At 45.7% G+C, this 27,206-nt stretch overlaps 1 protein-coding gene across 1 annotated transcript in view; it reads right to left on the reverse strand.

Annotated features, from left to right (window-relative positions):
• Hck (HCK proto-oncogene, Src family tyrosine kinase) overlaps positions 1-26,341 on the reverse strand; it is a 65,642-nt gene extending 39,301 nt beyond the window's left edge. The window contains exon 1 of the mRNA XM_008829384.3: positions 26,107-26,341. The gene's annotated coding sequence lies outside the window, so the exon portion shown is untranslated. The remainder of the gene's footprint in view (positions 1-26,106) is intronic.
• Between the last annotated feature and the right edge of the window lie 865 nt (positions 26,342-27,206).

The following is a 27,206-nucleotide window of genomic DNA, read 5'->3' on the forward strand; positions in this document are numbered from 1 at the left end:
CTCAGTCAAGTCAGAACTATCCTGTTCTCTCTCTCTCTCTCTCTCTCTCTCTCTCTCTCTCTCTCTCTCCAGCCCTCTGCCCATCACCCAGTATCCTAAACTGCATTTTTGTCTCTTTCCTATGAAATTCCTTAGGCAGTTCTGGGACTTTGAAGGGTGGTCAAACCTTCCTTTCATTCACTGGAACAGGTTCCAAAAACAAAATACCAAATTGAACTAAAATGAAATTGAAATGAACACAGGTTCTTACCAGTCATGATGGGCGCTTCCCTGAACTGGTTCCTGTGCCCTCTGGATCTGTTGTGCTTCCAAAGTCTGCCCCCCGGCACACTGGGAGGGCAAGTCTCCTACTGATCAAGTAGTCCAATAGTGCCCAGGTGAGTTATCATTCCTGGTGCTCTGAGGAAATTGGCACTCCAGTGATAAAGGAGGTGCAGTTCACCATCTCTGATCTCCAGACACAGCCCCCCACCCCAAATGTCGTAGCACTTATAACAGAAATACAAAAGGCCTTGCAGGAAGTATAGTCCCTGAGAGATAGCTTTCTGAAGCAGAGCCTCCAACAGAGAACTTGGCCTTAACTTTTTGCTTTCTTGTCTCCTATAGATAACAGTATACGTTTCCAATGGTATTTAAAAATACTCTAAGAGCATATAAAAATGGCCAGAGCCAGACATAGGTGGCACATGCCTTTAATCCCAGGGAGGTAGAAGCAGGCAGATATCTATGAGTTTGAGGCCAGCCTGGTCTACATAGTGAGTTCCAGGTCAGCTGAGGCTATAGGGAGACCTTGTTTCAAAATAAAAAAACAACAACAAAAATAAATAAAACAAAAGATTGGAATGTGAGGGGAGGGGGAACACAGTGAGGGCTTGAATAGGAGAGGTGCAGAAATGCACATTCATACAGACATCAATCATACCTTATGCTACCATCATGCTAGAGATCTAACCCCCTGGGGTTAGTATCAGGGATGCTAAGCAAGCACCCTACCACTGAGCTACCCACATCTTTATTCTGCCCCCACCTCCTACCTCCCAGTGGGAGCTCACTGGGATTCCAGTCCCCTGCACTACAGTATCCAGCTTTCAGTGGGTTCTGGGGATCTGAACTTAGGTTTCCAGGCTTGCTGGCAGGTACTTTACCCACTAAGCCATTTCCCACAGTGGCTGAGTGCATTCTCAGAGCATCCTTTCTTTACAGTGAAGTGTCAGAGTATGGTTTCTGCCCCAGGGACCAAATTGAGAAAGGAAATCTAAACACACAGAATTTTATCTCAAAGCCACACACATACAGAACAGTCTACACTGGAGACATGGGGAATGCAGAGTTTTACATTAGTAGAGGCAGTGGTAGAATGGCAACAGCCTACATTGGAGACGTGGGGAATGCAGAGTTTTGTTGACTGGGAACAGTTTCAGTTTTACAAGATGATGAGGGTTATGACAGTGGAGGGTGGCGATGGTGGCACATTATGAATGTACTGAATGCCGTTAAACTGCACCTTTAAAATGGTAAAGACGAGAGACTTAGTGTCATATGGATTTTACCACAATAAAAACGAGTGGGTCAGAAGCTTAGCATGCTCAAGGCCCTGCTCAAGGATGAGGGGGGTGAAGAAAGAGGAGGGGGAAGAGGAGAACGTGAAGGAGAAGAGGAAGGAGGGACAATTAGAAACAGCAGCTATTAGAGATTGGGAAAGAGAATCCAGGCTATACAAAAGCTTTAAAATACTTATTAGGTACAAAAAGCAAACATGTATAACATGTGTAGTATTAGCCCACCTGGGTAAGATATGTGTCTGAGAGCACATCATAGAGAAAAAAAAAAAACCTGTTCATAATAACAACGATGGAGCAGCAGACAAGGAGCTGGCTTCTGATGAATAGGGAGTCTTTGAATTGATAAAGATATAAAGTCAAGAATGTTCCAAAGAGGAACTAAGTCCCAAAAAAAGATTTGAAGGAACTTAAATCATTAAACCACATATAGAACATCCCAGAACTCAAGGATTACACTGCTTAGAAAGGAACTGTGCTGAACTTCAGAAGCCTAGTGCTGGGCTCATTAACCTGTATTGAGTCTTAGATTTATTTCTGAGCTTCTAGGTAGCCAGAAAAAAAAAAAAAAAAGGAAATACTTCAAAAAACCCACAATTTGTTAACAGACCATTTTTTCTAAAATTTATTTTTATTTTATGTGCATGAGAGTTTTGCCTACATGTATGTCTGTGTACTGAGTATGTGTCTGTTGCCTTGAAGTAGACGTTGGATCCCCTGGAACTGGAGTTACATTTGTGAACCACCATGTGGGTGCTGGGAACTGAACCTGCAAGTGCTCTTAGCTGCTGAGCCATCTCTCCAGCCCCTTGTCATTGTTATGGGGGTTTTGTTTGTTTGTTTTTAAGATAGAGTGTTGTGACTCAGCTCAGGCTGACCTACTCAAGCTACAATTGTGGTGGGATTATAGGTGTCTACCTATACTGGGAGTAGAACAAATATGTATTTTTTTTTTATTTTATGTGTGTTATGCCTGTATGTATGTAAGTGCTCCTGTGTCATGCAGTGCCCATGGAGGACAGAAGAGGATATCAGATCCCCTAGAACTGGAGATATGGTTGTTAGCCACTATGTGGGTGCTGGGATTCGAACCCAGGTCTTCTGCAAGAATAGCCAGTGCTCTTAACTGCTGAGCCATCTCTCCAGACCTAGAACAAATATTTTTGAGCACTAAATTCAAAAGAGAATTTATCATATAATCCCCATCTAAAGGTCACTAAAGGGCACAATGGACAGTATCTCCCACTGAGATCTGGCAGGATCTCAATATTTACAATATGCTGACAAATGTTTCTCAAATCCCCAAAGGTTTGGAAATCCTGGGATGGGCAGGGGTGGGGGGAAGATGATGGAAGAGGTTTAAGAAGCCTGGGTGGGGCTTCGCTGGGGTGTCCTTAGAAATGCAACACAGAGGGTGTGGGACAGGGGTAGCATCCTGCTTGCCTAGTGTGTGTCAGGCCCTGGGTTCAAGAACCCCCAGCTCTGCAAACAAACACTATCACAGTAGATTCTTTGGCCCTGAGTGTGGCCAGCATGGGAACCCCCAGAGAAGAGCTCACATGGGCACTGTTAGAGATGCAGAGCCTCAGTCCCCACCCACAGACAGTGCATTCTAACTTGGTGCCAGGGCCCTATGTACACAGCTATAGTTGGGAAACACTGGCCTAGTGGGCATCCCGGGCTCTCACTTCCTCAGCATCCATCCCTCTTCTAATGACAGTGCCTAGTTCCTTCTGGGGGAGCCAGCCATCTCTCTCGGTGCTTGAGGTTTGGTGGCCCTAACCCCACTATTGACTTTAGGAAGTGGCAACTTGGTTCAGGACTGGCCAGTTGTAGAATCTGGTGTCCCCTGGATTCAAGCACTAAGCAAGCTCGTGGTTATGGTTGAGGCCTTCAGTCTGCTCTGGTATCCGCAGGGGAAAGGTCTGTAGGAAAAAAGCAGTAAGGGTTGTTGAAAGGAACCAGAAGCTACAGGGAGGCAGCTCTGGAGTGAGCCTGGCAATAGCTGCATTGGTGCCAGAGCAAAGGGAGCCCCTGGACCCCACTATGCCTGAGGTGTATAAGAACCCGGAATTTTCTGGTTTGTGAGCAAATTTTGCCTAACTCAATTTGAGTTGAGTTTCTGCCTCTGGCACCCAAATAATCTTCCCTGATTCTTGCACAGTCCTGGGCCGCACTGGACTGAAAGAGCTGTAAAGTTTGCAGTGAGGGCTGGAGCCTCCAACAGTGCCACAGGACAGCACATCAACATTCTTTAAATTAAAAAAAAAAGTTTTTGAGACAGGGTCTCACTGCAAAACCCTAGCTGGTCTGTATAGACCAGGTTGGCCTTGAACTCATAGAGATCTGTCTGCCTCTGCCTCCTAAGTGCTGGGACCAAAGGTGTGTACCACTAGACCTGGCCTAAATTTTTTTCTGGTAGCATACAGATAATGGATTTTGCTATGGCATTTTTATAACATATGTATTATTATTATTGTTCTGACTCTCCACTGCTCTCCCCAAACCCTTTCCTGCTGGTTCCCTTTTTCCCCTCAAATACTCCTTCCTGCTTCCATGTCACTTATATCCTCCCTTCTGCCCCTCCCTTTAGACCTCTTCCTTCCTTCTCCTATATATGCTTATGTAAATTTAAATCTAGATTCTGTCCATAAGAGAAAACATAGCACTTGTCTTTCTGAGTCTAGCTTATTTTATTTACTATAATGATCTTCACTTCCATTCTGCAAATGGCATAATTTTATTCTTCTTTACAGTTGAGTAATATTCCTTTATATATATGCCACGTTTTCTTTATCTTTCATCTGTTGATGGACACCTAGGCTGGTTCCATTTCCTGGCTATTATGATCAGTGCAGCAATAAACAAGGATGTGTAAATATCTTTGTGGTATGCTGACTTACAAATCTTTGAGCATATACCTAGAAGTGGAACAGCTGGGTCATATGGTGGTTCTATTTTAGTTTTTTGAGGAACTTCCATAATGGTGTCTACAGTGGCTGCACCAGTGTATGTTTTCATCAGCAGCAAATAAGAGTTTACTTTCCCAGCGTGGTGCGTGCCTTTAATCCCACCACTTAGGAGGCAGATTCAGGTGGACCTCTGTGAGTTTAAGGTCAAGGTCAGCCTGGTCTACATAATGAGTTCTAGTTCAGCTGGGACTTTTTGACTTTTTGTCTCAGACTAAAAAAAAAAAAAATAGTTTACTTTCCCTCACATCCTTGTCAGCATTTGTTGACATGTTTTTTTCTTCTTCCTTCCTTCCTTCCTTCCTTCCTTCCTTCCTTCCTTTCTTTCTTCTTTCTTTCTTTCTTTCTTTCTTTCTTTCTTTCTTTCTTTCTTTCCTTCCTTCCTTCCTTTCTTCCTTCCTTTTTTCTTTCTTTATTTTATTTTATTTTATTTTTGAGACAGGTTCTTACTATATAGCTTAGACTAGCCTCAAATTCATAACAATCCTGCCTAAGCCTCATTTATTTTCCTGATCTTAGCCATTCTGACCAGGATGAGATGGAATCTAAGTGTAGTTTTAACTTGCATTTCCCCAATGGCTAAGGATGTTGAACACTTTTCCAGTACTTATTGGCCATTTGTATTTCTTTATTTGAGAACTGTTTATTTGATTCACAGCACATTTATTGACTGGCTGATTTGAGTTGTTGGTGTTCAGTTTTTGTCCTTTTGTTGTTGTTATTTTTTGTTTGTTTGTTTTGGGACAGGGTCTCCTAGTAGCTGCAGCTGGCCTGGAAGTCATTATGTAGACCGGGCTGGCCTTGAACTCACAGGGATCTGCTTGCCTCTGCCTCTGGAGCACTAGGAGTAAAGGCATGCACCACCATGCCTGGTTCCGTTTTTGTAGTTCTTAATACAATATAGTTATTAATCCACTTTCTGATGTTGTCCTTGTTTGTTCTCTGTTGCTGAGTCTAAAAGCAACTTGGGAAAAAAAGGATTTATTTCATCTTGCAGGTTACAGTCCCATCATTGGGGAAGCCAGGGCAAGAGCTCAAGGAAGGAACCTGGAGACAGGAACTGAAGCAGAGACCATTGGAGAAGTGCTTCTTCCTGGCTTGCTTCTAAGCTCATGTCTTATACAGCCCAGGCCTATCAGCCTAGGCATGGTACCACCCATAGTGGGCTGGGCCCTCCAACATCAATTAGCAATTGAGAAAATGCCCCCACAGGCATGCCTACAGGCCAATCTGATGGAGGAAACGCCTCAGTTGAGGTTCCCTCCTCCCAGGTGTGTCAAGGTCACAGCCAAGTTAGCCATCACGAATGTGTAGCTAACAAAGATTTTTTTCCTCCATTTTGCAGGTTGTGTCTTCACTCTGCTGATGGTTTCCTTTGCTGTGTAGAACTTTTTAATTTCATGCAGGCCCATTTGCAATTCTTGGGATTACTTTCTATGCTATTAGAGTCCTTTTCATAAGGTCCCTCTGCCTGTGTCTCTATCTTGAAGTGTTTTGCCTATGGTTTTCTCTGGCATTTTCAGAGTTTCAGGTTTGCATGAAGGTCCATTTTGAGTTAACTTTTGCATAGAGTGAGAGATGTGGGTTTAGTTTCATTCTTTTAAATGTGGATATCCAGTTTTCCCAGCACCATTTGTTAAAGAGGCTGCTTTTTTCTGCCCCCAAGTATGTTTTTCACATCTTTGTCAAAGATTAGGTGACTGTAATTATGTGATTACTTCTAGGTCCTCTCTTCTTCTCTGTTGATTTACGTGTCTGCTTATATGCCAGTGCCATGCTCTATTGGTTATTACAGCTCTGTAGTATAATTAGAGACTAAGTATTGTGATACTCCTAGCACTGATATTTTTGTTTAGGAATGGTATGGCCATTTGGGGCTTTTGTGCTTCCATATGAATTCTAGGAATTTTTTCTAGTTCTGTGAAGAATGCCGTGGAATTTTGATGGCAATTATGTTGAAATTGTATATCATTTTTGGTAATATAGCCATTTTCACAATATTAATTCTGCCAATTCATTAGCATGGGAGGTCTTTCCATCTTCTAGTGTCTTCTTTAATTTCTTTCTTCAGTGTCTTGAAGTTTTCATTGTAGAGGTCTTTTACTTCCTTGGTTAAATTTATTCCTGGGCATTTTTAAAGCTGTTGTGAATGGGAATCTTTTTCCTGATTTCTTTTTCAGTTCATTATTGGGATGTAGAAAAGCTACTGATTTTTTAATACTTTATCAGATCTAAGAGTTTTCTGGTGGGATCTATATGAGCTTGGGCATGGTGGCTCATGTCTGTAATCCCAGCACTTAAGAGGCTGAACTACATACTGAGTTTCAGACCAGCTTGGTACTACAGACTGAGACAAACAAACAACAAACAACAAAACAAAACAGGAAAAAAAACAACAAAAAATATAGGCTCATGTCATCTGCAAATAAGGATAATCCAACCTATTCCTTTCCTGTTTGTAGCACTTTCATTTCTTTTTCTTGTCTTATTGCTCTAGCTAAGGTTTCAAGCACTACATTGAACAATGGTGCAGACAGTGGGCACCCTTTTCTCATTCCTGAGAAAAGGAAATTCTTTGGAGGAAATGCTTTTAGTTTTTCTCCACTTAGTATATGGTCTGCATTACATTTACTGATTTTTGTATGTTGAACCACACTTGTATCCCTGGAATGAAACCAACTTCGTTGTGGTATATGATTCTCTCTCTCTCTCTCTCTCTCTCTCTCTCTCTCGACAGGGTCTTCCTGTAGCCCCAGCTGGCCTGGAACTCTCTAGGTAGACCAGGCTGGCCTTGAACTCACAAAGATCTGCCTGCCTCTGCCTCCAAGTGCTGAGATTAAAGGCATGTGCCACCATGCCTGGCTGGTGTGTGATCTTCTTAATGTGTTCTTAAATTTGTTTTGCAATTATATTGCATTTTTTTGGTCTTTTTGAGACAGGGTCTCCTTGTAGCCCCAGCTGTCCTGGAACTCACTATGTAGACCAGGCTGGCCTTGAACTCATAGAGATCCGCCTGCCTCTGCCTCCCGAGTGCCACCATGCCCAGCTATACTGCATTTTTATAAAAATAATTATGCTTATCAGGGAAATTGGTCCACTGTGTGTGTGTGTGTGTGTGTGTGTGTGTGTGTGTGTGTGTATTTATTTTTCGTATCAGGGTAATTCTACCTCATAGGATGAGGTTAGTAGTATTCCTTTCCTTTCTATTTTATGGAACACTTTGAGAACACACTAAAATTTGAGACCCACCAGTGCAGTGGAATGAAGGCTGAACTTGGGGGTTTGGATCATGGGATTCTACCAGTGACTGTTTATGTGACCTTAGACAAGTCACCCTTCCTCCCTGACTTCCGTTTCCTTCCTGTAATTAGGAGGCATTTTCTTCTCAGGCTTGACCCAAGGTCTACTGAGACAAAGGAAGTGAAAAACTTTTCAAACCTGCACGTGAACATTTCTTGCCTAAGGAGGTTCAAGACTGGGTTCTGAGAGCAGAAGTAGCTCCCAGCCCCCACCCTGTCAGGACTGCTGACTCTGCCTGGGATGTCTCAGGCCCCACCCACTCCTGAGACTCCTTGGCTCTGAAGGCACCGAGAGAGAGAGAGAGAGAGAGAGAGAGAGAGAGAGAGAGAGAGAGGAGAAAGTTAGCTAGCTTGCCTGACCATTTCCCACAGCTGCCATGTGGTCTGCCAGGCTTCTCAGACTCAAGGCCAAGGGTGATGCTGGGCCTGCCTAAACCTCCAAGGGCGGCTCTGGAAGTTTCTATGCCGAAGTAGAAGTCTGCCAAGGCTGGGGGACAGGGTGGTGAAACCCAGGGTCTGGTTCCACCTTTGCCTAAAGCTCACAGTGTGACGTTAGGCAAGCCTCAACTTCTTTCTGGGCCTCAGTTTCTCCAAAATTAAAATGAGCTCTCTGAAGAGGACAGCTAGTTTCTACCTACATGGCACCCCCCCCCCGACTTCTAGCAAGAGCTCTTCAGTTTTCTCTTGTGAGCCCTTCCCCCAGCCTCAGTTCATAGACTGGGGTAGCCTTGGCTCCAGTCTCCTGTATTCTGCATAGGCATGGGTCTGAGCCCAAATCCATTTAGATAGAGTTGAGGCCACAGAAGCCAAGCTGAGTGTGGCTCAGTCCTCACATCTGTGGCCTCCACCTGGGAAAGATGTTTAGTAGCCAGGCAGAGCCAAGATGTAGAGAACCCAAATTCTCAAGCTCTTATCCAGCCTGGTCTGAAATTGGTGTCTTGTTGACATTCCAATAACCTCCTCTTCTGCTTGGGGCAATTTGAGTTCGATTTCTGCCCCTTAATACCATAACGTTCTGCCCAGTACATAGGAGATTTTTACAAAGGGGTTGTAATTCATACTCAAGGCTCAATACCAAAGACTTCTCTGATAGCATATTTTGATACAAGAGAAGTTAAGATAGGAGATTAATTTCAGCACTTGAGAGACAGAGGCAGGGAAGATCTCTGTGAGATGGAGGCCAGCTTGGTCTACGTTGAGATCCAGGTCAGGTGAGGCTACAGGAAGACCCTGTATCAAAATAAATAAATTAAGTAAGTAAAATAAATAAATAAAGGTATGAGATCCACAAAGCGGGTGAGGGTGGGGAATATGGACCCCTTAAGCTGATGGCACCAAAGCCATGCCTATCTAAAAAGTGCCTGGCACATGATGGGCTCTCCATATAGGCTTGAGAAAGGTGAGGGTAATCTCCTGCCTACAGGCCTCACCATACTTGGCTATAAGTCAGCAGACCAGAATTATGAACCCATTCTTCAGAAAATGAAGGCCTATGGGAGAGTGGCTGCGGGCCAAGGCAGGGAGGCCATGAGGAACCCAAACAGGAAGCTCAGGGAGGTGACTGCCACTGTGGGGGCCTGTGGCTCACAACTGTCCACTTAGAGGAAATTTCCCTTCTTGGAACAATTCGGCCACCAGGGGTGAGGTATCTTCCCAACCAGAGGCTCACTCCTAAAGCAGTTTCTGGGATGTAGAGCCCCCTCAAATGCTCTAACTGCCTTCTGAAGAGAGCATCCCTACTTCCAAGAGACTTACTTGTTCCTTGGGGATATTTGGGGGTCTTCATCCACCCCCTTTTTGGAGTCTCAGCTTCCTGTGGAGCTGAGAGCTTTTTGCAGGTGAAGTAAAAGTCCCAGAGAGGGCATGAAAGAGAGTGGCCCTCAGACCCCCCTCCCTATCCTCTGAGAAAAAACTACTACCCTCCACCTGACTCTGGAAATCCCCTTCATTGTTGGAACCCTTTCCTGGTATCTGTTTATAATTTCTATGGAAATGGTCTGGGGCAGAAGAGATAGAATGTTCTGCCCCACGTGAGATAGGCAATGACAGTATACCTGATACATCTGTGTATGGTCACTATGGGAATAATCTGGGGCAGAAGAGAAAGAACGTTCTGCCCCAAGTAAGACAGCCAGTGGCTGTATAGGTAAAGTCTCTGGAAATCAGCCCTAAATTGTTCCAATCCTTCCTTGGTTATAGTTTCTATGGACATCCCCTGCCTTGTGGTTTTTCTGCTTAAAAGCCCTGTGTTTTTACTGTTCAGGGTCACAGCACAGCTCCTGAGACTGTCTGCATCCCCAACCGGTTGGCTCCAAGAAAGCGCACCTTTTTACTGAGACTCAGCATCTGAGTGGTCAATTCAGGGAATTTTACGGACCCCTAACTTTTTGGGGGCTCATCCGGGATTCCCTGAAAACCCTCAGTCTGTTTTCCTGTCTTTTTCTGACCTCCATCTGGCGCCTGGAGACTTCAGTTCTGATTCCTCCCATGGTGAGTCTTTTTTGGTTTCTGTTCTGAGTGTCCGGACTTCTGGGAACTCAAGGGAGAGAAACTGGACGTAGTATTGCTCTCTGAGCCAGAGGACAGGGGATGCCCCGACCCTCCATCTGGTTGGTTGACTGTCTGTGGCCTCCGGGCATTTGGCATCAACCCTAGTCGCTCCTGCAGTGACCATCAAACATGCAGCGATTCCCCAACTTCCCCAATTCACAGTGCTTTTGCTCTGTGTTGTCCTGGTGTTAAGTCTTTTTTTCTTGTTTGGTTCTCATTGGTCTTTGTTTTGGATTAATCCTCTTCTTTTCCATTTTGGGTCAGACTCCTTCATCTGAAGATACTCCCCTTGACCTAATTCTTTCTCATTTTAAAGATTTCCAAAAAGCAGCTGCAATCTCTGGAGACACTGTTTATTCAGGGAAATTCCGGACCCTCTGTTCTCTTGAATGGCCGTCCTTTGATGTAGGATAGCCCTCTACTGGTTCCTTTGAGATTAACAAGCTTTCTTCTCTTCAGGCCGTGATTTTTGGAAGCCCAGGACATCCTGATCAGGTCCCTTATGTTATGGCTTACTTTTACCTTTTGGATAAACCCCCCAAATGTTTGAGACCCTATGTATCTACCTCAAAACCCTCCCTCTTGTCTCTGGGTCCTCAACGAATTCCCTCTGAGTCTCACCTACCTCCTGTCCTCCCCCCTTCAACTGAAAACCCTCTCCTGGGTCCTCCTCCTTATTCACAATCTCCAATTGCACCTTCTTCTTCCCCAGCTTCTCCTCCTCTCCCAGCTTCTCCTCCTTCCACAGCTTCTCCCCCTTCCACAGCTTCACCTCCTTCCCCAACCTCTTTTCCCTCTCCAACCATCCCTCCACTCCTCACCCCTCCACACATGTGTTCAGGACAACCCTATAGGCCTGAGATGACCCCTGATGTCCTTCCCCTCCGTGCTATGGCCCCACCAGATGCCTCTGGCTATAGTTTTCCTGTTTATACTACCTTCTCAACTAGTGGTCTTTATAACTGGAAATTGCAAACCCCCCCTTCTCTGAAAAACCACAAGCCTTAATTGGATTGTTGGAGACGATTTTCCTTACCCATCAACCCACATGGGACGATGTCCAACAGCTCCTCATCACTCTCTTTACCACTGAGGAATGTACATGGATCCTCTCAGAGGCCCGGAAACGGGTTCCGTCTGAGAACGGCCGATTCATTGAGGATCCAGCAGAGACTGAGGAGGCCTTTCCTCGATGCTGCCCCAGATGGGACCCCCAAACTCCTGAAGGTAGAGAGGCATTCAAACTCTATCACCAGATTCTTATGGGGGGGTCTCCAGGCTGCTGCCAAAACCCCACAAATTTGTCAAAAGTCAGGTTTTGCAGGGACAGACATAAGCTCCATCACAGTTTCTAGAAAGACTTGTGGAAGCCTATATAGTCTACACTTCTATTGACCCTGAGGCATCCAAGAACCAACGAGCCATAAATATAGCCTTTGTGACTCAGTCAGCACCTGATATCCACAAAAAGTTACAGAAGCTGGACAGTTTTGAAGGTAAGAGTCTCTGAATTGCTTGAAATAGCCCAAAAGGTTTTTAATAACTATGAAACACAGGAGGAACGTGAGGAACATCACCATCAGAAGTTGGCTTGAGCTCTAGCACTAAGAGAAGAACACCCCCTGAGAAAATATTTTCTGGGAAAGCAGAGCTGGCAGACTGGACCACCTCCCAAAAATGGCCCTCTCAAGAGAGACCAATGTGCCTACTGCAAGGAAATAGGACACTGGATTCAGGATTGCCCTCGATGTCATAAGAAAACTCAAAATGTACTGGAACTGGATAACTAAGGGGGTCAGGGCTCATCTCTCCCCTGAGCCCCGGCTAACCCTAAAAGTGGGAGGGAGGCCTGTTGACTTTTTGGTTGATACTGGCACCACCTTCTCTGTTTTAAAGAAGCCCCTTGGCCCACTGGCCTCACAGCAATATACCTACATTCAAGGAGTTACAGGTAGCTGCTCTTATCCTTGGACTACTCAGAGAACTGTCAATTTGGGTACAGGGCAGATTCAACATTCCTTCATGGTTATCCCTGACTCTCCCTACCCATTGTTAGGCCGAGATTTGCAGAGTAAACTCAGTGCCTCAATCCATTTTGACAAAGATAAGGTCAATGTAGAGACCACTGGATTTGTTCTCACCCTGTGAGCTGAGGACGAATACCATCTTCATGAAGGGCCCCCTTTGGATCAATTGCCATCCCTAACTGTTAAATTGATGCAAGAGATTCCTCAGGTCTGGGCTGAGAGAAATTCCCCAGGGTTTGCAGCCCACTGACCACCCATGATGGTTACTCTGGAAGCTACTGCTTGCCCTGTTCAGGTACGACAATACCCAATGTCTTTTAAAGCATGAGCCTCTATGCGGGTTCACTTAAAAAGACTATGGGAATCTGGCATCTAATCCCCTGTCAATCTCCTTGGAACACTCCCCAGACTAATGACTACAGACCCGTACAAGATTTGAGAGAGGTAAATAAGAGAGTTATGGACATACACCCCACCGTGCCAAATCCCTACACCCTCCTGAGCTCCCTGGTCCCTGACAAGACAATCTATACTGTCTTGGATTTAAAAGATGCCTTTTTCAGTATCCCCTTGGACAAGGGGAGCCAATTTATCTTTGCCTTTGAATGGCAAGATCCTGAAGAAGGGTTTAGTGGCCAACTGACATGCATAAGCCTTCCACAAGGGTTTAAAAACTTTCCCACCATTTTTGATGAAGCCCTACCTGAAGACCTCTGAGGGTTTCAAACTGCACACCCCCAAGTTTTCCATCTACTGTATGTAGATGATTTGCTCCTCGCCACCCCAGATTGCCCCTCTTGCTTAGAGGCTACAATAGACTTGTTAAAGGAACTTCAACACCTGGGATACAAGGTGTCAGCTAAAAAGGCACAGATCTGCCAGGAAAAGGTACAATATCTGGGGTTTCAATTGGAAGGGGGTATGCGCAGGCTCTCCTCTGCAAGGAAAAAGGCTGTCCTGGACATCCCTGTTCCTCAAAGTCAGAGAGAAGTTAGAGAATTCCTGGGGTCAGCTGGGTATTGTTGCCTATGGATACCTGGTTTTGCAGAGCAGGCCAGGCCTCTATATGAGGTAACAAGAGGGGGACCCTCAGCATTTTCCTGGGGAGAAGAACAACAACAGGCCTTTGATAACCTAAAACAGGCCCTCACTTCTGCACCAGCCCTAGCCTTGCCTGATGTCTCAAGGCCCTTCTACCTTTATGTAGATGAACGGTTTGGTGTAACAAAGGGCGTACTTGCTCAAACTTTGGGTCCCTGGAAGAGACCAGTAGCCTACCTCTCAAAAAAATTAGACTCAGTAGCAGCTGGATGGCCAGCCTGTTTAAAGATCATAGCAGCCACTGCAGTCCTAGTTAAAGACGCTGACAAGCTTACCTTGGGACAACAACTGATTGTGACAACCTCCCACACTATTGAAGGAGTATTGAGGGCCCCACCTGACCGCTGGCTCACAAATGCAAGACTAACCCATAACCAGTCTCTCCTGCTAGATGTGCCCCGCCTGACATATGCAGTGACCAGTGCCTTAAACCCGGCATCCCTACTCCCTGAGACTGAGTCTGAGATGGCTGTGCATCACAATTGTTTGGAACTGCTGTAGCATGTCCAGGGAAGCCGACCTGATCTCACTGACTTACCATGGAAGAATCCTGACTTGGTGACGTACACGGACGGGAACAGTTACATCAGAGATGGAGTCAAGTATGCAGGGGCAGCAGTAGTCATCCAGGAGGATGTTTTATGGGCAGAAGCCCTGCCCAAAGGAACCTCTGCTCAAAAGGCTGAACTAATAGCCTTGTTCAAGCCCTAAGACTGGGAGAGGGTAAGACTGTCAACATTTACACTGACAGTAGATATGCTTTTGCCACTGTTCATGTACATGGAGCCATCTATCGAGAAAGAGGCCTCCTGACATCAGAAGGAAAGATTATTAAAAACAAACAAGAAATTAGTGACTTATTAAGAGTCATATGGATGCCAAAAAGGGTGGCAGTCATTCATTGCCCAGGACACCAAAAGAACAACACACCTGAGGCTAGGCCCGAGGAAACCAAAAGGTGGATCAAGCTGCCAAGAAAATAGCAGAATCCCCGTTTGAACCTGTTCTCCTAGCCCTGCCAAATCCTACATTACCTGAAAAGCCTTCGTATACAAAAGAGGATGACAAATTTTTCCAGACAATTCCAAATGGATATGTCTCCTCAGGATGGAGACACACTGCAGGTGGCAAGGTCATCCTGCCCCACAACCTGGGAGAAATGCTGGTTTGCCAACTCCATGAAGGAACCCACATGGGAGAAGAAAAGATTAGGTTATTACTAACCAGATGCTTCCAGTTTTCTTTCTCAACAGCCACAATACAGGACATCACTTCCAGATGTATGGCATGCCAGATGACTAATGCCTACCCAAAAAATGATAAATCCTCAGGAAAACGTGAAAGAGGAACTGCACCTGGAGTCCACTGGGAGGTGGACTTACAGAAGTAAAGCTGGGATGTTTTGGATATAAATATTTACTGGTTTTTATAGACACTTTTTCAGGGTGGGTAGAAGCTTTGCCGATCAAGAAAGAAACAGCAATCACAGTTGCCAAGAAGTTGCTGGATGAACTCATTCCCAGGTTTGGTTTGTCCCTGGTGTTAGGATCTGACAATGGACCAGCGGTCATCTCTCAGGTAATGCAGGCCTTAACAAAGGCCCTGGGGACAGATTGGAAACTACATTGTGCATACCATCCCCAGAGTTCAGGACAGGTAGAGAGTATGTATCGGACCCTTAAGGAAACCTTAACTAAATTAACCTTAGAATCTGGCACAGACTGGGTGACTCGCCTCCCTTTTGTCCTCCTTAGGGCTACAAACTCCCCCTATATTCAGGGAATAACTCCTTTTGAAGTTCTTTTTGGAAGGCCCCCTCCCCTGGTCCCAAGATTAAAGTCAGAACTGTTGGCTGAAATAACTAATCATGAAATCCTACAGTCTATTAGGGCATTACAGATGGTACAGGAGCAACTTTATTCCCTGATCCGGCACGTGCATGAACTGCCCCCAGCTACTCCACATCCTTACCGACCTGGAGGCATTGTCTGGATAAGACACTGGCCCCTCAGTGGAAAGGACCATTCAATGTGATTCTAACAACTCCCACGACAGTGAAGGTAGATGGACTGCACACCTGGATTCATCACTCACATGTCAAACCTGCACAAGCTGACCGAGAAAGATGGAGAGTCCAACCCCATCCAAAAGACCCCTTAAAACTTCGACTGGTAAAAGAAAGCCCGCCTATCACTTCCCCACTGTGATTATAATTCTACTTTTGTTAGCCCTTAAAACTCACCCCCAGAGAATTTACCAGCCTCAGACTTATGTTTGGAGATTATCGGATACACAAACAGGAAAAACTATTATGGAAGTTACACCTCCTAGCCCTCAAATTGCTCCCCAATTTAAAACTGACATATGTTCCTTACGGCCAACACTAGGCTCCCTAAAACAAATGGAGGCCCACAATGTCTATGGGGGATCATTTCTGGAATCAGTAGCAATAGCAATGTCAGGAGCATATGGGCAAACATCCCTCCTTGCTACAGGATGCAGAGCCGGCACCATACATGCAGAGAAGGCCTTGGGAACAGACTTCTATGCATGCCCAGTGAACACTGAGACTAGTTGTGATGACGAGGACAGTTACTTTTGTACATACTGGGGATGTGAGACATGGGCCATGACATGGTATAAGCAACAAGATCCATACATAAATATTCAATTAGAAAAAAATAGGTCTTGTACAGTCCCCAAGACTTGTAACCCTCTTATAATAACTCTAAAACAAAGGGGATGTTTTTACTATGGATCAGAAATGGGACACAGGCTGTACATGGGGACTGAGGGCCTATGTATCTGGCAAAGACCCTGGAACCCTATTTACAATTCAAAAATTCCCAAAACCCAAACCACCTCGACCTATAGGACCTTTGGCAGAATTTAAACCTGATTTAGCGCCCCCTCCTTCAGAAACCCCGACTAAACTGATTTTCAGCCTGACCAATCTCCCGACTAAAAGGCCAATGCCTCTGAAGGATGAAGATTTCTCTCCCCTTCTAGAAGGAGAACCCCTCATAAATACTGTGAAAGCTACCTTCCAATATTTAAATAATACGAGCCCTAAAATGACCAAAGACTGCTGGCTCTACCTGGATCCCCGACCACCCTACTACATAGGTTTTGCTCTCATTGCAAAAAGACAAGAATTAAAACTAGTGCCTCTGAATGACACTGCTTGGGAAACTACTTTCACCCTAGGAAACTACTTTCTGGGAAACTACTGCCTGGGAAACTACTTTCACCCTAGGGGATCTGAAGGGGCAAGGGTTATGCTTTATGTCTAAAGAATATTCATTAAATACTTCCCCCTACCTTGAGGTTTGTAATCAGTCCTATACAGTACCAGGAAACACCTGGTCTATAGGAGACACCCAGTTGCTTGCTGCCCCCCACTCCACTTGGCTTGCTTGCTCCTCCGGCCTAACTCCTTGTTTATACCCCCAATATTTCATAGGGAGACAGGAATTTTGTGTACTAGTACACGTTATGCCCCAGGTTTATTACTATGAGGGAAATGCTGGAAGACATCATATGGGTCTCTCTCGGTCTTGAAGAGCTATGGCAGCCTCCATTTTAGTTCCTGTCCTCATGGGGACAGGGATAGCTGGGTCTGCTGCCATTGGAATGGCAGCCTGGGTCACAAATGACCAAAATTTAAGTTTTAAGTGAACAAGTTGATAAAGATATCAGGTGATTACATGCCACCGCTTCCTATTTAGAACAACAAATGGACTCCTTAGCTGAAGTAGTCCTACAAAATAGAAGAGGATTAGACCTACTTTTTCCTTAAGGAAGGTGGATTCTGTATGGCTCTAGAAGAAACATGTTGTTTTTATGCCAACCATTCAGGTATGATTAAGGACACCCTGGCACAAGTAAAACAGAGTCTCCTAGAATGAGAAGAACTTAGAAAAGATTCCCAGAACTGGTTCGAGTCTTTATTCTCCTGGTCACCTTGGCTTACTACCCTTATCACTGCAATAGCTGGTTGTCTCTTCATCTTTATAGCACTGTTAATCTTTGGACCCCATATCCTAAATGCTCTAGTTAAGTTTATTAAACAAAGGGTCTCCGCTGTACAACTGATGGTTATGAGGGACCATTATAATCCCCTGGATGTTACATCTGAATCAATGGGAGCCCATCACAGCTCCATAGATGACCCATATGAATCAATGGTTTGATTCAAGAATTTCCAAAAACTAAAGGGCAGAATGAAAGAGAGTGGCCCTCAGACCCCCCCTCCCTATCCTCTGAGAAAAAAACTACTACTCTCCACCTGACTCTGGAAATCCCCTTCATTGTTGGAACCCTTTCCTGGTATCTGTTTATAATTTCTATGGAAATGGTCTGGGGCAGAAGAGATAGAACGTTCTGCCCCAGGTGAGCTAGCCAATGACAGTATACGTGATACATCTGTGTATGGTCTCTATGGGAATAATCTGGGGCAGAAGAGAAAGAACGTTCTGCCCCAAGTAAGACAGCCAATGGCTGTATAGGTAAAGTCTCTGGAAATCAGCCCTAGATTGTTCCAATCCTTCCTTGGTTATTCTGTGTAGTTTCTATGGACATTCCCTGCCTTGTGGTTTTTGTGTTTTTTCTGCTTAAAAGTCCTACGGGGTCACAGCACAGCTCCTGAGACTGTCTGCATCCCCAACCGGTTGGCTCCAATAAAGCGCTCCTTTTTACTGAGACTCAGGTGTCCGAATGGTCAATTTAGGGAATTTTACGGACCCCTAACAGTCACACAGTGGGCCCAGGATCACCCAAGGTCCAGGGACTCCCACTTCCTGGAGGAAGGACTTTGTGGGGCCAAAATGGAGAATTGACTCTGAGAGGCTTGAGTTCCAAAGGCTTATTCAACTGTGAATTAAATTCTGAGCACTTTCTACCTTACCCTTGGGCCACTGGTCAGCTCAGAGCTCTGGGGCACCTGTGAATCTCCTTGGGATCATTTTATCTGCCTTGAGGCCAGCAGTTTGGGAAGTACAGAGGAAAATCTGAAATCAGATGGGTCTGGATCCCCTTTCTGACTCTTACAAATACATGGGTCTTAGGTGAAGAGGCTGATAAGATGGCTCAGTGGCTCAAAGCACTTGCTGTGTAAGCATGAAGACCTGAGTTCAAATCCCTAGCACCTGGGTGTGACTGTGTGGGCCTATTAACTCTAGTACATTGGGAGAGGGAGACAGGAGGATCACTGGGGCTTGCTGGCCACTAGCTTAGCTTCAGGTTTTGTAAGAGACCCTGCCTCAAAGGGAGCGATAAAACAGGATGCATGCTGTCCTTCTCTGGCCTCTGTTCCTGCGATTGGGCCCACATGCACACACACACACACACACACACACACACACACACACACACCTAAAATAAGCAAATCAATTAATAAAAAAGAATAGGGCTGATGAGAGAGCTCAGAGGGTAAAGGTACTTGCTGTGCAAGTCTGACAACCTGATTTCAATCCCCTTGACCAACATGGGGGAAGGAGAGAGAGCTCTCGAAAGACTACAATATATATGCTATGACATGTACACACACACACACACACACATACACACACACACACATATAAATAAATAGGCAAATAAAACGTAGGCCAGGCCACATCCATCCTCTGCTCTGAAGGCTCAGGGCTCCTGTGTCGCGTCTATCAAAAAGCCTCAGGTCCCTCAATGTGGGGGAGACTCTAGGGTCTTACAGACCTGGTTCCTGCTCTTGCTTTCACTCCACATCACCCTCCTTGATGTTCTTCAATTTACCAATCACTGCTACCTCAGGGCACTTACCAAGCACTGCTGCTTTCTGAATGTTCTTTACCTAGAAAGCCTCCTTTACATCATCAAGATTCTTTCAAAGAGTTTCAAAGGCTGGTGAGATGGCTCAAAGGTAAACCTGATCATCTGAGTTCAATTCCCGGGATCCACATAGTAGAAGGAGAGAACTAAGTCCTTCCAGTTGTCCTCCAACCTCTAGCTAGACACATGCCCATGCTAGTGAAGGTACTCATACCCTAGGCATTTCATGATGATACTGGGAGCTCAGGCAGGGCATCTTGGGAGGAACTGGGATACAAGTCCAAGGGGCACCAACCAGAGGACAAAGACTTAGGCTGAGAAGCAGTACACGTGCCCACAGTCACAGGCCAAGAACAAGGACACAGCTTAGGAGTGAGCAAAGGTTTTTCTCTCTATCATTACCCACACCTCTAGAAGTACTCTCCACTTCCAGGCCTATAGAAACAGTGTGGTAACCAAAGTGCTATGGGGTGCTGATTTAGAAAAACAGAGGCTGAGAGAGATTTTACAACTGACTTGCTATATAACTTTGGGAAAGTTACTCTCTCCAGGCTCTGCTATTGAAGAGGAGGATGAGCAGGCAGAGGATGAAGAAGATGAAGAGAGGAGTAGGAGGAAGAGTAGGAGGAGGAGGAAGAAGAGGAAGAGGAGGAGGCACTGGGCTTTGAGATTAAGACTTGAAAAGTTAAATGACTAGGAGAGTTTACCATCCAAGCCCTGGTGGGACCCCTGAATACAGGTGCTCTGCTGCTCACCCCTCAAGGAAAGCACCCAAATCATGCAGCTTGGCTAGGATATTATTATTTGTGCTTTTGGGGTTTAGGGTGCATCTCAGTGGTACAGCCCTTTCCTAGCATGTATGAGGCCCTGTGTTTGAGTTCCAACAATGCAAAATGAAAAAATAAAACTTTCTATATCCACAAGGATGACCATGGTAATAATAATAATAATAATAATAATAATAATAATAATAAAATGGAGATCTTCCTGCCCTCGCCTCCTGAGAGCTGGGATTGGAGGTGTGTGCTACCAGTAATAATAATAATAATAAATTATTATAATTTCCTTATTATTACATGGAAAACAGCAAGTGAGAAAGGAGTGGAGAAAATTCGAACCCTTTCAGGTTGCTGGAAAGAATGTAAAATGGTGAAGACTAGTTTGTCAATTTCTCAAAAAGTTGAACAAAAATGATTGTACAACCTAGCAATTCCATTCCTAGCTATAGAGCCAAGGAAGAGAGAGGGGGTATCCACACAAACCCAGGTCCATAGAAGCACTATTCACAACAGATCAAAGGGGTGTCGGGACAGTTGAGGCCCCATGCACCCTGAATGGGCAAATGTGGGCTGACCAATGATTTATTCCCTGAAAGGAGTGAAGGGTTGATATTTGTTACCACAAAGACCTTGAAAACATCACTGTAAGTGAAAAGAAAGTCACGAAATTCCATCTATGAATACCTAGAATAAAGGAATCTAGAGGCAAAAAGCAGGTTGGTGGTTGCCAGGGGCTGGGGCCTAGAGGGTCGTAGTTAGTGGGAGTAACTACTTTGGGGGTGGTGAAGATGTTTTGGAGAGTTGGAGAAGTAGTGGTTACACACCATTGTGAACGTCCTAAGTGCCACTTCGTTGTTCACTTTAAATGATTAATTTTATAGTTTTGTGAATGTCACCTTGTGATGGCTAATCTTCATTGTCAACTTGATGGAATTTGGAATCACCCAGAAGACACACCTCTGGGCATGTCTATTAGGGTGTTTTCAGAGAGGTTCTACAGAGGGAAGAAGACCCACCCTGAATGTGGGCAGCAGCATGCCACAGGCTGGGGTCCCAGACTGAATAAAAGGAGAAAGCGAGTAGAGTCAGCATTCATCTCTCTCCACTTCCTGACTATGGGCACAGTGCAACCAGTTGCTTACACTCCTACAGTTATAGTCTCTTACGCTCCTACAGCCACAGCTAGAGCCACTTGTGTGGTCATACCTGCTCTGTCATGATGGGCTGTACCCTCAAACTGTTAACCAAAATAAACCAGCCATGGGAAAAGTAACTCATATCCTAATCTAAAATATTGAAAAATTACAAACTGTGTATTAGTATAGAAAGGTTAAACAAACCATGCATCCAAAATTGCAATATTATTCAGTCATTTAACAACTCAAGGACATTTAAATGACATATAAAAATGTTTAAATGGGGCTGGAGAGATGGCTCAGCAATTAAGAGCACCGCCTGCTTTTGTAGAGGTTCCGGATTCAATTCCTAGCACCTACATGGTGGCTAACAACTGTCCATAACTCCAGTTTCAGGGGATCCGACACCCTCTTCTGATTCCTTGGGCATTGTGCTGGATAGCGTTAGTGTCAACTTGACACACCTGGGTTGAGGGAGCCTCAATTAGGGAATTGCCTCTATTGGACTGGCCTGTGGCCATGTCTGAGGGCATCTTCTTGATGAGTAATGTGGGAGGGCCCACCCACTGTGGGTGGTGCCACCCCTGGGCAGGTGGGCCTGTGTTGCATAAGAAAGCAGGCTGAGCAGGACACAGCAATGCTCACATGTGGTGATGCTGTCATAGACAAGCCACTGTGCTGCCAGTCTTAAGGAGTGGAGTACTGGGGTCTGAAGAGATGACTCAGCAGTTAAAAGCACTGGCTGCTCTTACAGAGGACCCCGGTTCGATTCCCAACACCCACAGTTAACAACTGTACCTAACTCCAGTTCCAGGGGATCCAAAACCCTCTTCTGACCTCTGTGGGCACTGCACAACAGGCATGCATTTATATACATGCAGGCAATATACTCATACACATAAATAAAAAATAATAAAATATTTAAAAAATGTTTAAATGTAATGTTAATCACATAAGTAGGATTAAAAACTACACACATCATGCATGGGCTATGTTTTGTTAAGTAAATGGTGCATCAAAGAAAATATAAAATATACTAAGATGTTTGCAATAACGAAATTCATGCTTCCATTTTGTGCAGACCTACTAAGCACCAGGCACACTGAACAAGGTGAATGAAGCTTGTGATAGCAGAAAACATGTGGCCTGGGAGAACAACCACAGTCTAGAGAGAGCGGAGAGGGTCATACTGCTGATTCTTTCTCTTCTGCAGACTCCCTGGGTGACCTTCCAGGCCTCCATACTCCTCTCACAAGGAATAGATGACAGTGCCATCTGGAGAGCCATTCAACCTCTTAGTGCTTCCCTCAAAAAAACACCTGCACATGTGCCCAAGGCCCCACACCCCAGGATGGCCCCAGCAATGTTACTTGTAGTGAACATCTGGGGACAACCTGATCATCTGTCAAAGGGTGGATGAAAAAAATGTGTGGTGGTCACCAGCTAGGACAACCCCACTACAGTTCTCATCCAGAGAAATCCCAATTTGATGACAAGAAGCGGGAAAATAAATTGCAGAAGCATCTCCTAGATAGATTAGCATTCATGTACAGAAGGCCCCTCTCCCAATCAGAGCTTTAGCTTTTCTTAGCACTCATGTACAGAAGGCCCCCCTCCCAATCAGAGCTTTAGCTTTTCAGAGTTTCAGACCTGATATACACAGCCTGAAAATATTTACATGGGAAATTTCAGCAGCAAGTAATCCTAACTTTTAAATTGTATGCCCTTCTGAATAGCATAATGAATGCTCCCAATATCTACCTGATCCACTCAAGACAGTCATCCATTTGTCCAGGAGATCCACTGGAGAGTATGCATTGTTCTCTCCTTAGTCACTGTGTTTATGTTAAAGTAACTCTTAGTTTTTAAATCACAGTGCCAAAGCACAGGGGTAGTAATACTATCAATTTAAATTCACCAAAGAAAAGCTGTAAAGTGATGTATACAGGAGGTTCAGGATTGTCTACAGTGCCAGGCACCCGCCGGTGTTTTAGAATGTGTCTCTTGCTGATCAAGATGAACTGCTGTAGATTGTTTTGTATTGTTTTGTTTGCTATATAACCAAGGATGACCTTGAACTCTTAATCCTCTTGTCTCCACCTCACAAATTCTGGAACTCCAGGTGTGCACCACCACACTCAGCTTTGCACAGAAAATACTTTTAGGTATTGCTTATGTACACATATAGTCAACAAAATTTATATAGAGGCACAAACTGGAAGGACTATAATTTATGACAGTGGTTTCTCCCGAGGAGGGATCCTTGAGGAGACTTCAATGTTTTGAGACAGGGTCTCTCTGTAGCCCCAGCTGGCCTGGATCCTGCTTATCTAGACCAGGATCTCACAGAGATCTGACTGTCTCTATTTACAGAGTGCTGTGATTAAAGGCATACACCACCACATCTGGCAGGAAATTTCAGTTTTATCTGTTATGCTTAATAATTATATTTTTAGGAAGCAAAGATGAGAAAATGCTGACTTTAGTTAATTTTGGGCCATGAATTCCTGGGACACTTAGCGTATTTTACCCCTAAGCACCACCCTTCTTTCCCCAGAAGAGAAATGTGGTGAAAAGCCCACTGGATAAGGAAACAGCTCTCTTTGGAAGCCTTTATCAGCCCTAGACTTGGCCAATGGTTCTCAAAGCAGGGTTCCTGGGCAGTGTCAGCAGCCCGGAGATGCCAATCCTCAGGGTCCTGCACTTGCTTGCTTTGTAGTAGGTTACTGTAGCAATGTGGGTCTTAGCATGCTTTCCAGGTTAGGATGGTATATAGCTGAAGTCTGAGAACCTCTGGGCTGAGCTCTAACTGTGGTGAGTGCACCTGTTAGTTGGTACTCTGATAACTTTCCTTCAGTTCTTAATCTTAAAATGTGAGGGAATATTCCCAACTGTAAATATGAAATGTTCCAAAATCTGAGAATTTCTGAGCAGTGATAGGATACTACAAGTAGAAAAATTCACACCTGATCTCATATGATAGGTCAAAGCAAAATTTAGGTGCAGTAAAAATACTGCATTGTTTGTCTGGAGAGATGGCTCAGTGGTTAGGAGCACTGGCTGTTCTTGCAAAGGGCTTGGGTTCCATTCCCAGCACCCACATGGTGGCTAATGACAGTCCGCAACTCCAGTTCCAGGGGCTCTGACATCCTCTTCCGGCCTCCGTGGGCATTGCATGCATGGGTGCACTTACACATATGTGGGCAAAACACTCATACACATAAAATAAAAATAAATAAATTTAAAAAATAAAATAACATTGCACTGTGTGTGTAGAATATGTATATAAAATGTTTATAAATCATAGGCTAGGGAGATAGCTCAGTTGATAAAGTGCTTGTCTTGCAAATGTAAGTACCTGAGTTAAATCTCGAGAACCCAAACTTGGCATTGTGGTGCCAATCCCAGTGTTAGGAGATGAAAGCAGGGGGATTCCCTTTTCCCCCAGGGCTCACTGATCAGTCAGAGGAGCCTACTTAGCAAGCCCTAGGCTAGTGAGAGACTTTGTGGCTTTACCTGAAGAACAACACAGGAGGTTGTCCTCTGGCCTCCACATGTGCTCATTGAAGCACACACCAATAGGTGTGCACACATACAGATGTATATAAAACATACATAAAGTTCCTGTTAAGACTTGGGTATCCCGCAAATACTTTACTATTCACTTACCAACATCCAGAATTCAGTAACAATCTGAAATCCAAAATACCTCTGATGCTGAGCAATTTAGATAGGGAACATTCAATCTGTATTATGATCCTTCTCATCCTACAACTATGGAAACAGGCACAGAAAAGCCAACCTCCCTATCCAACGTCCAGCACTTTGCCTGGAAAGTCCCTTCTTTTGACCATGCAACCTCAAGGGAAGACTTAAAATAGGCCCGTTTTACAGATGAGGAAGCTGGAATTCAGAGGGAGGGAGAGTGACTTGCCCAGGGTCTCAAACAGGGAGGGCACAGCAGATTGTCTGTGGCCTTTGTGTAAGAGTTCTGGACTTGACCAAGACCTGCTAGGGGTCAGTCAGCCAGGAGGGCAGAGGAGGGGATGAAGGAGGAAGCTCGGCCAGACAGCTGCAGCCCTGCCTGGGTGTGGCGTCAGGTCTGGGCCCAGCTGCTCCTTTTGCCATGTCCGCTGACAACCCAGCGTGACCTGCCACCCACCCACCCCCTCTGGGAACTGTGGGGGCCTTTCCCTCCTCCAGCTTCTGCTTCTTTGTGTGTGTGTGTGTGTGTGTGTGTGTGTGTGTGTGTGTGTGTGTATGTGTGTGTGTGCAGTATACATGTGTTTATATGTGTGTGTGCATGTGTGTGTGTGTGTGCTGTATACACATGTTTATGTGTCTGTAGGCGTATGTGTGCATATGGTAGTCAGAGGTAAACATCTGTCATCTGGTGTCTTCCACTATCATTCTCCACTTATCTTTTGAGACAGGTTCTCACACTGAATTTGGCACTCATTTATTGGCTAAATTGACTGGTCATTGAGCTCTGGGAATCCACTCATGTTCATGGATATGGCTGTCTCTGACTTCTCCACTCCAACCTCGCCCATAAACCCTCCTCTCTGCTTGCACTAGTGTGTGTGTGTGTGTGTGTGTGTGTGTGTGTGTGTGTGTGTGTGCAGAAGGGGAACCTAGACGGTGAAGCGCGAAGCCTCTGCTCAGCAGTCGTCACTCCCCAGCCTGAGCTTCCGCCCGCTGCTGGTATCCCGGGCGGTGACGGTTCGCCTCACCTGGCTACCTGGGTGCCGTCTACCTGCCGTCGACGCCTCATCTCACCACCGGTCTGTGGCTCCCCGACGGTCCCTGATCGCCTGCCCGGCAGCAGCATCCACCCTGAACCCCGCGCGCTCCACAGGGTCCCAGCCCCGCGGCACTCACCTGGGCGCCCGCTCCTCGCCCCGCGGGCGGCCGGGATCTTCGCAGCTCGAGCGGCCCCCCAGCTCTGCAGCCCCCAGCGGCCGGTGGCGACCGTCTGTGACGGGAGGAAGCGACGCCGATTCCCCGGCAACGGAGGCTACAGCGGCCTCCGAGAGCTCGGTGCCGCGGGTCCGAGGGGCTCTGCAGCTCTCCCACGGTCCTGGGAGCGGGTACTGTGCGCCCAGGCTGGAAGCAGCCCCCGGGTGGCTCACAGGCCATCTGAGTGTCTTGGCCGCTCCCAACGAGATGCAAACTCCGCCCCAAAGGGCCCTGAGACCGCCCCCTAAGATCCTTAACCCCACTCCAGCTCGCCTAGACGCCTACCCCGTCTCCTGTGCCCAGTCCCCAAGGTCCCTAACCAGTCCCTGAAGGGCTGGCTGTACTATACCCACAAAGTTTAATCCAACTGCCGAAGATTCCCAACGTCCCCCCACGCCCCTCCGCCTCCCAATATCCCAACACCTCTACTAATGCATTTAACTCTCAGCGGATGTTCTAACCCACTGCAAAGGATTCTAAACCCTCTACCCAAGAGACCTAATATCGGGTCTCCTCTTCCCCAAAGCCTCATCTGGTCCCCAAAGGATGTTGGTTTTGTTTTATATTCATTTATTTACTTATTTATTGTGTGTATGTATACAAGTGTAAGTGTTCCACAGCACAGGTGTGGAGGTCAGAGGACGACTTGGGGGAGTCCGATTGAACTCAGGTCGTCCGGCTTGGTCTCAAGCACCTTTACCCTCTGAGTCATCCTGCTGCCCCCTAAAGGGTTTGTAATCTCACTTTCTGCTCTACCTCCAGGGATTGTAATCCAGCAGCTGAAGGACCCCAACGCTTGTCCTCAAGATCTGTAATCCATTCCCAGTGATTCTGAATCCTGAAAGTGCTGTGGGGTGATTTCCTTTCCCTAGGGATTTTGATCTCAACGTTTGTGTGTGTGTGTGTGTGTGTGTGTGTGTTTTGCTGAGGATCGAAGCCAGAGCCTCACTCAAGTTAGTCCAGCACTCTACCCCTGTGGTACATCACCAGGCCCTAATCTAATCTAATCTCTGGGATTCTAA

The sequence above is a fragment of the Nannospalax galili genome, unplaced genomic scaffold, assembly GCF_000622305.1.
Source record: "Nannospalax galili isolate Female #2095 unplaced genomic scaffold, S.galili_v1.0 scaffold1714, whole genome shotgun sequence".
Lineage (NCBI taxonomy): Eukaryota > Metazoa > Chordata > Mammalia > Rodentia > Spalacidae > Nannospalax > Nannospalax galili.